The sequence below is a fragment of the Carica papaya genome, chromosome 9 (genome assembly GCF_054855325.1).
Source record: "Carica papaya isolate Zhongbai chromosome 9, ASM5485532v1, whole genome shotgun sequence".
Lineage (NCBI taxonomy): Eukaryota > Viridiplantae > Streptophyta > Magnoliopsida > Brassicales > Caricaceae > Carica > Carica papaya.
In genome coordinates, this window is record NC_142317.1 from 27079526 (window position 1) to 27090104 (window position 10579).

Here is a 10579-nt window from a genome sequence, read left to right on the forward strand (position 1 = left end):
GTAATTATAAATTAACAGAATGTGTATTTTTTATAGTATTCCATGTATGCATACTATTTTATTTATTTGGATGACATATTAGTATTTTTTTATGCTGTTTTATTATCATTGTACTAATATATATTAATTAGTTTACGTACATTAATTAGTTATAAATCTTTTGTTAAGTTGATATAACTATATATATCTATGTAATATTTTTTGATACTAATTATTTTGTCAAAATTAAAGGGTTATATGGATATGTTCCACTTCATTTTTATTTTATTATGATAATTAAATTATCATATTTCTAATTTGTATCATATGTAACGATTATGAGTGTAGCGAAATTTTCAAACATATGATATAAATAATAAAAATTTGACTGTGATTCTGAATACGTTAAATGGAATGCTACACTTGGTCATATTGGCCAAGACCAAATGAGTAGACTGGTTAAGGAAGGTCTTCTGGACCAACTTACTAAGGTTAAATTGCCTAAATGTGAGGCATGCTTAGCCGGTAAAATAAATAAAAAGCCTTTTGGTAAGACTTCAAGGGCATTAAAGAGTAAAGACTTCAATTCATTTTGATATTAACGGGCCTTCACATCATGGTTCCATATACTTTCTCATTTTTATAGATGACTATTCATGATATGGATATGTGTATCTAATTTCTCTTCGCTATGAAGCGCTAGATATGTTCAAATGTTTTATAGCGAAAGTGAAAAATCAAATGGATCGAAGAGTAAAGACTCTTTAAATTGATCATGGTCATGAATACCTTTATGATATTTTCAAAAAATATTGTGAGAAAAATGGTATACGTAGACAACTTACAATTTCCCATACTCTGCAATAAAATAGTATTGCAGAGTGAAGAAATCGTACATTACTAGACATGGTTAGATCGATTATGGCAGATGCCAATCTCTCTAATAATTTTTTGCGGAGATGCGTTGCTTACGACAACCTACATCCTTAATTGTATACCAAGTAAAAGTGTACCCGTCACTCCATATGAGTTATGGAATGGCAAGAAGCCCATTTTGGATCATTTACATCCTTGGGGGTCGGCGGGCTATGTGCATAACCTAATCCATAAGCACGAAAAACTAAGTCTAAGAGCAACTAAGATGGTGTTTGGAGAACACCCGAATGGTGGCATGACTGAAATTGACTCCCACAATGTTGATTTCCTTGAGGATGAGTTCCCAAGCATTGGTGAAATAAAAGAGAATCTAAAACTGTATGAGTTACAGGAGGACATGCAACTATCTATTATTGAGGGGGAGGCATTGAAAACCGACCAAGTCACCAAAAATAGTGATATTCTACCAAATAAAAGAGATAGTGGGAGTGATCCTATTATTCTAGATGGTGAAAACTTGCCTACAAATGATAATCCACCAGAAAATGGGGTTAGTCCTCAAGCTCTGAGCTTGGAACATGAGGTTAGTCTTTGTCATCTAGTCAGGTAGGTGATGAAGGTCCTAGAATCCAAAGGAGTGAATGTGAAAAAATTTCTCGACGATATTTTCAAATCGAATGAGAAATTTTCTTATGCACTCTTTTAGAAATTGAGGAACCCACCTCCTTTAAGGAGGCTGTGAATTCACCAAATAGTAAAGAGTGGATTGATGGCATGAGGGATGAGATGGACTCAATGACGAGAAATAAGGTTTGAGAACTAATTGATCTTCCGCATCGACGTAAATCAATTAAAAACAAGTAGGTTTTCAAGATAAAACATGGAGCAGATGGATCAATTGAAAAGGTTAAGACCCGACTAGTGGTGAAAGGTTTTACCCAAATTGAGGATATAGACTATAAAGAGACTTTTTGTCCTGTGGTGAGATTTACCTCAATTCACCTCTTTCTAGCCCTGGTTGCGCATTTGGAGTTAGAGTTATTTCAAATGGATGTTAAAACTGCTTTCCTTAATAGTACACTTAAGGAAGAAATATATATGGATCAACCTATTGGGTTTGTCTCAAAAGGTCAAGAAAACAAAGTTTTTCATCTTAAAAGATCCATATATAGTCTTAAGCAGTCTTCCAGACAATGGTATTTCAAATTCCATAAAGTCATTACTTCGTTTGGTTTGTCCATGGTAGATGAAGACCATCGTGTGTATGTTAAGAAAATAATGGGAGGGATTATGTTTCTCTGCTTATGCATAGATGACATACTATTAGTTTGAAACAATGTGGAAATGATCAATGCCATTAATTAGTGGTTGTCCTCTGTTTTTGAGATGAAGGACATGGGTGAAGCCAGGTTTGTCTTTGGCGTAGAAATAATAAGAGACCGTCCTAAGAATCTTTTAGGACTGTGCCAAGAAGCATATATTAAGAAAGTCTTCGAACGATTTCGGATGTATTAATCCAAACCCGTTGACACTCCTGTTGAGAAGTATCTAACCTTTGGCCTTGACTAGTGCCCAAAGACAGATAAAGAGAAAAAGAAAATGAACAACGTTCCTTATGCTAGTGCAATAGACAGTTTGATGTATGTCATGTTGTGTACACAGCCGAACATTTATTTTGCAGTTGGTTTGGTAAGTGATTATCAAAGCAACCCTGGACTTGCTCATTAACAAACAGTTAGGAAAATCTTGCGCTACCTTCATGGAACAAGTGACCTAATCCTCTGTTATCAAGGAGGGGACTTAAGGTTGAAAGGATATTCATATACAAACTGGGATGGCGATTGGGATGAGTCTAAGTTGACCTTAGGATATGTTTTTGTCCTTAGTGGAGGTGCCATATCTTGGTGTAGTAAAAAGCAAGACTGCATTGCTTTATCTACAATGGAAGCAGAGTATGTTGCTAATTGTCTTGCTATACAAGAGACAATTTGGTTGAGAAGCTTTCTACAGGATCTCAACATCACCCCTAAAATTGATGAACCTGTAGAAATGCATTGTGATAATACTGCTGCTATCCAATATGCTCGGGATCCGAAATTCCATAGGAAAATCAAGCATATTAAGAGCTGTTATCACTTCATTCGAGGCACCATCAAAAAATAAGAAATTGCTATTAAGTATATATCAGCTAGCAAAATGGTTGTTGATCCTTTGACTAAGACAATACCTATAGATGCTTTTCGGGGTCATGTGAAGAGTCTGGGTTTGCGTAGGCTTTAATTTTCAAATGAGATTTGATACGTAATGGACATATGTTTATGTGTATTGATCATTTATGAAATAAAAGTTTTTATTTTCTTATGAAATGTTCATGAACATAATCGTATAATTAGGCACGTAATAATGTCACCAGGCTTTTTGATTGACCATATCACATGAGTGAGCTCCCTAATGCTTGAGTAGCGAGTAGGATAGGACTAAATCATATTTGTGTTAACTATATGTAATATGAACTATCTTTATACTCGTGTTGCATTAATGACTAAATATTAAAATTTTGTAGTCACCTTAGTATGTCTAAGATGAGACTCTAGAAAGTCGAGTATGAAATATACCCGATTTCATACTAAAGTCTTATAGCTGAATATTGAGTGTCAGGTCACACATTGAGTATGTTGATTAAGTGGCTCGAGTTAGACTCTTGAGTAGTATTTGGACTTATGATTTGCACGACATAGAAAAATGACATGGCCAATTTAGTGGGAGCTATGTTGTGACATACATATCATACTAATATGTGTTATATGATGACTGATATAAGGAGTGACAAAATAATTCCCTACTTTATCACTGTGTAAAACCTATTGACTCTTGTGTCCTTCTTGTATGATACCCTTCGACTTGGAGCAATCACATGAAGTCAAGATTTGATGTTGCTACTTTAATATATTTCCAAGGGTCATGACCTATACGGTCTAAATGAGCAGGTTAGAAAAGCAGTCAAGTTGAGATGGATTGTTATGAGTGTCTAAGGAAGAATCTTTCTGACATCATCACATAAGCCTGAGCAGTTATATTTTGTATATAATCAAATAATATAATTATACCATAGAGGGACATTGTATGCTAATGGTGATGTTCAAATAATCTGGTGTATTATAAATATGAAAGTCTTATATTAGTTAGATGGTGACTTAATATAACACTACTTGTTTCCTTTTGGTTGCACACCTCATATCCTGTATGAAGCGTGATAGATATGTTGATGTGGTAATATATTGTGGCTAGTGTGGCTTGTGTGGCCGAGTGGGAGATTTTGTATATGTAAAAAACTTTTATACAGAAGTGATCTTTTTATTGAATTCAACACATCTTAAGAAAAGAAAGACAACAGAAAGTTAGAGCTATATACCGTTCTGATATGATGCAGTCATATCGTGATTGAGAGACCCCTTGGAGATGACCTTAATTATCTGACTTACTTCTTCTCTTTTTCTAACTATTATACACAAAAAATTGTAATTTTAGTTGATGGAAGACACCTTGAAAGAGAAATTTGTGCTCCTTTTATAGACGAGAGGAGAGGCCAAAACACATTCAAGGTATTGAATGTGTTGATAACCGTTTTTATTATTGTAGATTAATACTCATAAAATACAATAATTCTATAATTTATTTGAAGGTTACCCACTCCATCAATGTAATTTTTTCTTTATAACGCTTATCTATTATTTTGGGTGTTCTTTAAGTTGGCTTCGACCGTTATAAGTGGATGAAAAAATAAAACACTAAGTTAATGGGTCATCCACTTAATTGCTGAAATTAACATTCTCTCACTTGACCCACAAAACCGATTATGAATACTATAATATAATACATTTTATACTAAAATATATTTATTAATAAAATAAATTTGATACGTGATTACAATAAAATCAGCCAACAAGCCTAAAATTACTATACCATAATACTGAAATAACTTAGATTATAAATGTAAATTATAACGGTCACATGACTTTAATGTCACATTTCCTTCTATGCACCACACACCAATAACCTTTACTAATTCAATCCATAATGCCAAAATAGCCTCTATAATTTATCTTCTCAAGACATTCCCTGTTAATTAAATGCTACATTGTGCACCCATGATTAAAAATAAAAAATAATAGAAACAGACTTTAATGCAAAAAATGTCAATTATTCAACCACTGAAATATCCATTGTCATATTATAAATTACTCAAAAGATCTAACCTTACAACATGTTCTGCATACATCTTTGGAGGTAGCCCTTTAGTCAATGGATCAACAATCATAAGTGTGGTACTAATATTTTTAATTGACACTTGTTGTTTTTAGACTCTTTCTCTAACAATTAAATACTTTAAATCTAGGTGTTTGGATCCACTAGAATATTTACCATTCTTAGAGAAGAAAACAACTGTAGTATTATCACAAAATATTCTTAGTGGCTTGGCAATAGAGTCAATAACACCAAGTCCTAAAATGAAATTCTGCAACCACAAAGCATGACTTGAGGCTTCAAAACATACTATAAACTTAGCCTCTATTGTGGATGAGGCAGTAATAGACTATTTTACACTCTTCCATAAAATTATCCCATTCGCTAGCATAAAGACAAAATCTGAAGTAGACTTTAAGCTATCACAGCAACCACCATAATCTGAGTCTGAGTATCCAATCACATCTAATTGTTATAATCTTTTATATATAAGCATATAATCTTTTATCCCTTGAAGATACCTCGTAACCTTCTTTGCAGCTTTTTAGTGTTCAATTCTTGGATCACTTTGATATCTTCTCAATATACCAATAGTATAGCTGATATTTAGTCTAGTACAGGTTTATGTGTACATCAAACTTCCCACAACAGATGCATATAGAATGTTCATCATTCGTTCCCTTTCTAAGTAATTTTTTGGGCACTGACTATTGAATAATTTGTAACTCTTAAGAATACGTGCAACAATGGCTGAACATAATTGCATATTGAATCTCTCTAAAACTCGGTTAATATATCCTTTCTGAGACAAACCTAACAATCCTCGAGAACGATCTCTGAAAATTTCTATTCTAATAACATAAGTTGCTTCACCCATATCAACCATCTAAAAGTTTTTAGAGAGATATTTCTTAGTTTTGTATAACAAACCAAGATCACTACTAGCTAGCAAAATATCATCCACATATAGTATCATAAATATAAACTTGCTCCCATTAATTTTCATATATATACACTGATCAACAGTGTTTTCTTTAAATTTGAAAGATGTAATGGTATCATTAAAGTTTATATACCATTATCTAGAAGCTTGTTTAAGACAATAAATAGATTTCTTTAATTTACAAACTAAGTGTTCTTTTCCTTTCATTGCGAACCCTTCAGGTTGATCCATATAGATATCTTCATCCAAACTCTCATTCAAGAAAGTAGTTTTCACATCCATTTGATGTAACTCTAATCAAAATGTGCTACAAATGCCATAATGATTCTAAGGGAATTCTTTTTAAAAACTGGAGAGAAGGTATCTCTATAATCTATAACTTCCTTTTGAGTAAAACCTTTGGCCACTAGTCTACCTTTAAATAGTTCGATACTATCTTTAGCATCGCGTTTGGTCTTGAAGACCCATTTACAATCGACACTCTTACAATTATTAGGCAATTCGACAAGATCCCAAACATCATTATGGTCTATAAACTTTAACTCTTCTTTCATAGCTTCTATCCATTTATTAGATTCATCACTTTCCATGGCTTGTGAAAACGTAATCGAATATGTTCTTATCCCAATATCAAAATTAGATTCTTGTAGATATACTACATAATCATATGATATAGTAAATTTTCTTTCCATTTGAGATCTTTTCAAAGGTATTAATTGAGGTTGTTCTATAACATTTTCAATGACAACATCTTCTTGTGGTAATGAACCATTTCTATTATATAGCTCATTTTCTGTAACTTGTTAAGAAGGATGAGTGAGAGTTGTTTCTTGAGGCAAAAATGGTGGTGGGATATCCACTTTTATTTCCTCAATATCTAGTTTTCATGGTTCACACCCATTGATTTCGTCATTTTTTAAGAATCTGACATTAACGGTTTCAATTATTCTCGTACCATAGTTAGGACAGTAAAATCTATACACTTTGGACTTATTGGATAACCAATAAAATATCCAGATATTGTCCTTGAATCAACCTTTTTCTCGTGAGGATTTAAGATTCTTGCATCACTGGATAACCCCATATATGTAAACCTCTTAAACTTCGTTTTCTATCAATCCACAACTCAAAAGGAGTTGCAGATATTGCCTTACTAGGAACTCTATTCAAGATATACATTGTGGTCTTTAAGGCTTCACCCCATAAAGAAATAGGTACAGATCATACTCCTACCCATTTATATTAAAGTACGATTACGCCTTTCAGCAACACCATTCTGCTATGGCATACATAGCATTATGTATTAAGCACGAATTCCATGTTTTTATAGGAATTTGGCACATAGACTAGGATTTTATCCTGACTCATCATATCTATCATAAAATTCACCACCTCGATCAGATCTCACAACCTTAACATTTTTATCCAATTGTCTCTCAACTTCTGTAATGTACACTTTAAAGATGGCATTGGCTTGAGACTTATCATGCATTAGATATACATAATCATATCGAGATAGATCATCTATAAAGGTGATAAAATATCTCTTTCTAGTGAAACAAGGAATAGAGAGTGGTCCGCAAATATCTATACGAATTATCTCAAGAAGCTCATTACTTCTTGTGGCACTTTTCTTTGTATGTTTAGTTTGCTTTCCTTTTATGCAATCTATACATACTTGGAAATTAGTGAAGTCAATATTTTGTAAAATTCCATCATTCACTAATCTATCAATTCTTTCCCTAGAGCTATGCCCTAGCTTTTTATATCACAAGAATGAACAATTTTCATTAATTATGCCATGTTTTGATCCAATATTTGAATACAAGGTAACTAAAGCTTGTGCAAATTCATTATTCAAGAAAATTTTATATAAACCATCATATAAAATACCATAACTAATTGTCATTGAATTAAACACTAAACTTACTTTTTCATAATAAAAATAAGCTGAATATCCAACAACATCTAATTTGGATAATGAAATTGAATTTCTAGAAATTGAAGGAACATAAAAAGTGTTCAAAAGATCCATGTGATGACCAGTCTCTAATAGCAAGTGATAAGTACTTACAACAACCACTTTATTTTGAGATGGTTTCCCATATAGAGGAACTTTTCACTTTCTTTCGGTTTTCGGGTTAGAAGGAGTCCCTACATTAAATTAGTAAAATAAGTTACAGCTCCAGAATCAATCCACCAAGTATTAGAAGGAACCTTGACAAGATTTGATTCATAACATACAAAAGAAAGATTACCTCTCTTTTTGAACCAAGCCTTACGCTTAATACATTCTTTTTTCACATGACCTTTCTTGCCACAAAAGTAGCAATTCAGAGTAAATTTTTCATCATCACTCTAGTTATTCTCCCCATGTCTATTCTCTTTCTTTGGTGGAATGTTCTTTACTTTTTTAGATTTGCCTTTATTCTTCTTAACTCCATGAGTAACTGCAAGGACAAAGTTATGTCCATCTTGCTTTAATCTCATCTCCTCGTGAATACACTTGTTAGTAAGCTCATTCACATTACACTATTCATTATTAGTGTTATAGTGAATTTTGAATGGAGCAAATTGCGAAGGAAGTGAGTTAAGGACAAATTGAAATAAGAATGACTCATCCATGTTCATGCCCAATGCCTTAAGTGTTGTAGCCTTTTCAGCCATGTTCAAAATGTGTTGTCGAATTCCTTTCTATCCATCATATTTCATGGTGGTCAATTCAGCCATCAATGTGCCTATAAGAGACTTATCAGCGCATTTGATACACTCCTCCATAGATTTCAAAAATTATGAGGTTATCTAAGTTTGAGGGAGGGAAGTTTTGATGTTAGCGGCAATGGTCATTCTCATAAACATAAGACTGAGTTTGTTTGACCTTGTCCAGGCTTTGAATTGTTCCTTCTGGTCTACAGTACTATCATCGGTAGCTTCAGGAGGTTCTTCAATTATCAAAACCAGATCAAGATCTAATAACTCCAGTGAAAATTGGACCCTTTCAGACCACTCCACAAAATTTGATCCATCAAAAGTTGTCATTCCAGATGCAAAAGAATAAAGTGAAGTAGAAACTGTAAAAAATAAAACAATGCTCACAGTAAGACCTCAAGTATATTTATAATATTAAATGTATAAATGATGAACTATTGATATCACTATAGTTTTTTCTTTGGACAAAATGTTAGCATATCTAGTGTTCACTCAAAGATGCTTAAAATATTTAATATTTTGTATCATTTACATATTATCTTTGGGTATCCATCTAAATAACTACAAAATAAACTATCAGTTCGTAATTAATAGAAAGTGATTGTCCTTTAGGTTAGTCTCAATCTTATGATTATAAAAAATATATATATCATTCCTTCATAAGTCTCCCTTAATTCTTTAATGTAGTTTAACTAACGTAAGACTCATCAACCTGGGTTACTTTGGTAACTCGTCATGTTAATAAATCTTAAGTCATAAAACTACGAAATCATTATTTATATAAAATATACATATATATTTACATTTATGAAATTAATTAACATATATATATATATAAAATTTAGTGTAATAGATATATATATATATATATATAAAATGTTAGTGTAATAATATATATATAAATTGTTAATGCAATAATATATATATATACTATTAATACAATAATATATAAATAAACTATTAAAGCAATAATATATATACTGTTAATACAATAATATATAAATAAACTATTAGAGCAATAATATATATATATACTGTTAATACAATAATATATAAATAAATTATTAGAGTAATAATATATATATAAACTGTTAGTATAAAAGTATATATATAAATATAAACTGTTAGTATAATATATATATATATATAATGTTAGTGTAATAATATATATATGTATAAACTGTTAATAATGGTCTAAACTGTTAGTAGAATTCTAAGATGTGTGAATCCAACCTCGCTGTAATACCAAATGTAAGAAACTTTTATGCGAAAATCATTTTTTATTGAATTTAACATATCTTAAGAAAAGAAAGACAACAGAAAGTTAGAGCTACATACCGTTCTAAGATGATGCAGTCATAGCGTGATTGAGAGACCCTTTGGAGATAACCTTAATTCTCTGACTCACTTTTTCTCTCTATCTAACTATTATGAAAAAATCTTTGTAATTTTAGTTGATGGAAGACACCTTGAAAGAGAAATTTGTGCTCTTTTCATAGATGAGATGAGAGGTCAAAGCACATTCAAGGTAATCGAATGTGTTGATAATTATTTATATTATTATAAATTAATACCATAAAATACAATAATTCTATAATATATATTAAAGTTACCCACTCCGTTAAGGTACCTTTTCTTTTATAATGGTAATATATTATTTTGGGTATCCTTTAAGTTGGCTTCAACCGTTATAAGTGGATGAGAAAATAAAACACTAGATTAGTGGGTCATCCACTTAATTACTGAAATTAACAGTATAAAAATTAGAAACTTTCATGACACCCATTGTAAAAAGACACAACCCTTTATGAGTCCATAAGAGAGAAA

The 10579-nt window shown here is 31.7% G+C and overlaps 1 pseudogene; it reads right to left on the minus strand.

The window, feature by feature from the left end:
* Positions 1-8393: 8393 nt before the first annotated feature.
* On the minus strand, positions 8394-9489 carry LOC148240230 (uncharacterized; annotated as a pseudogene).
* Positions 9490-10579: the final 1090 nt, after the last annotated feature.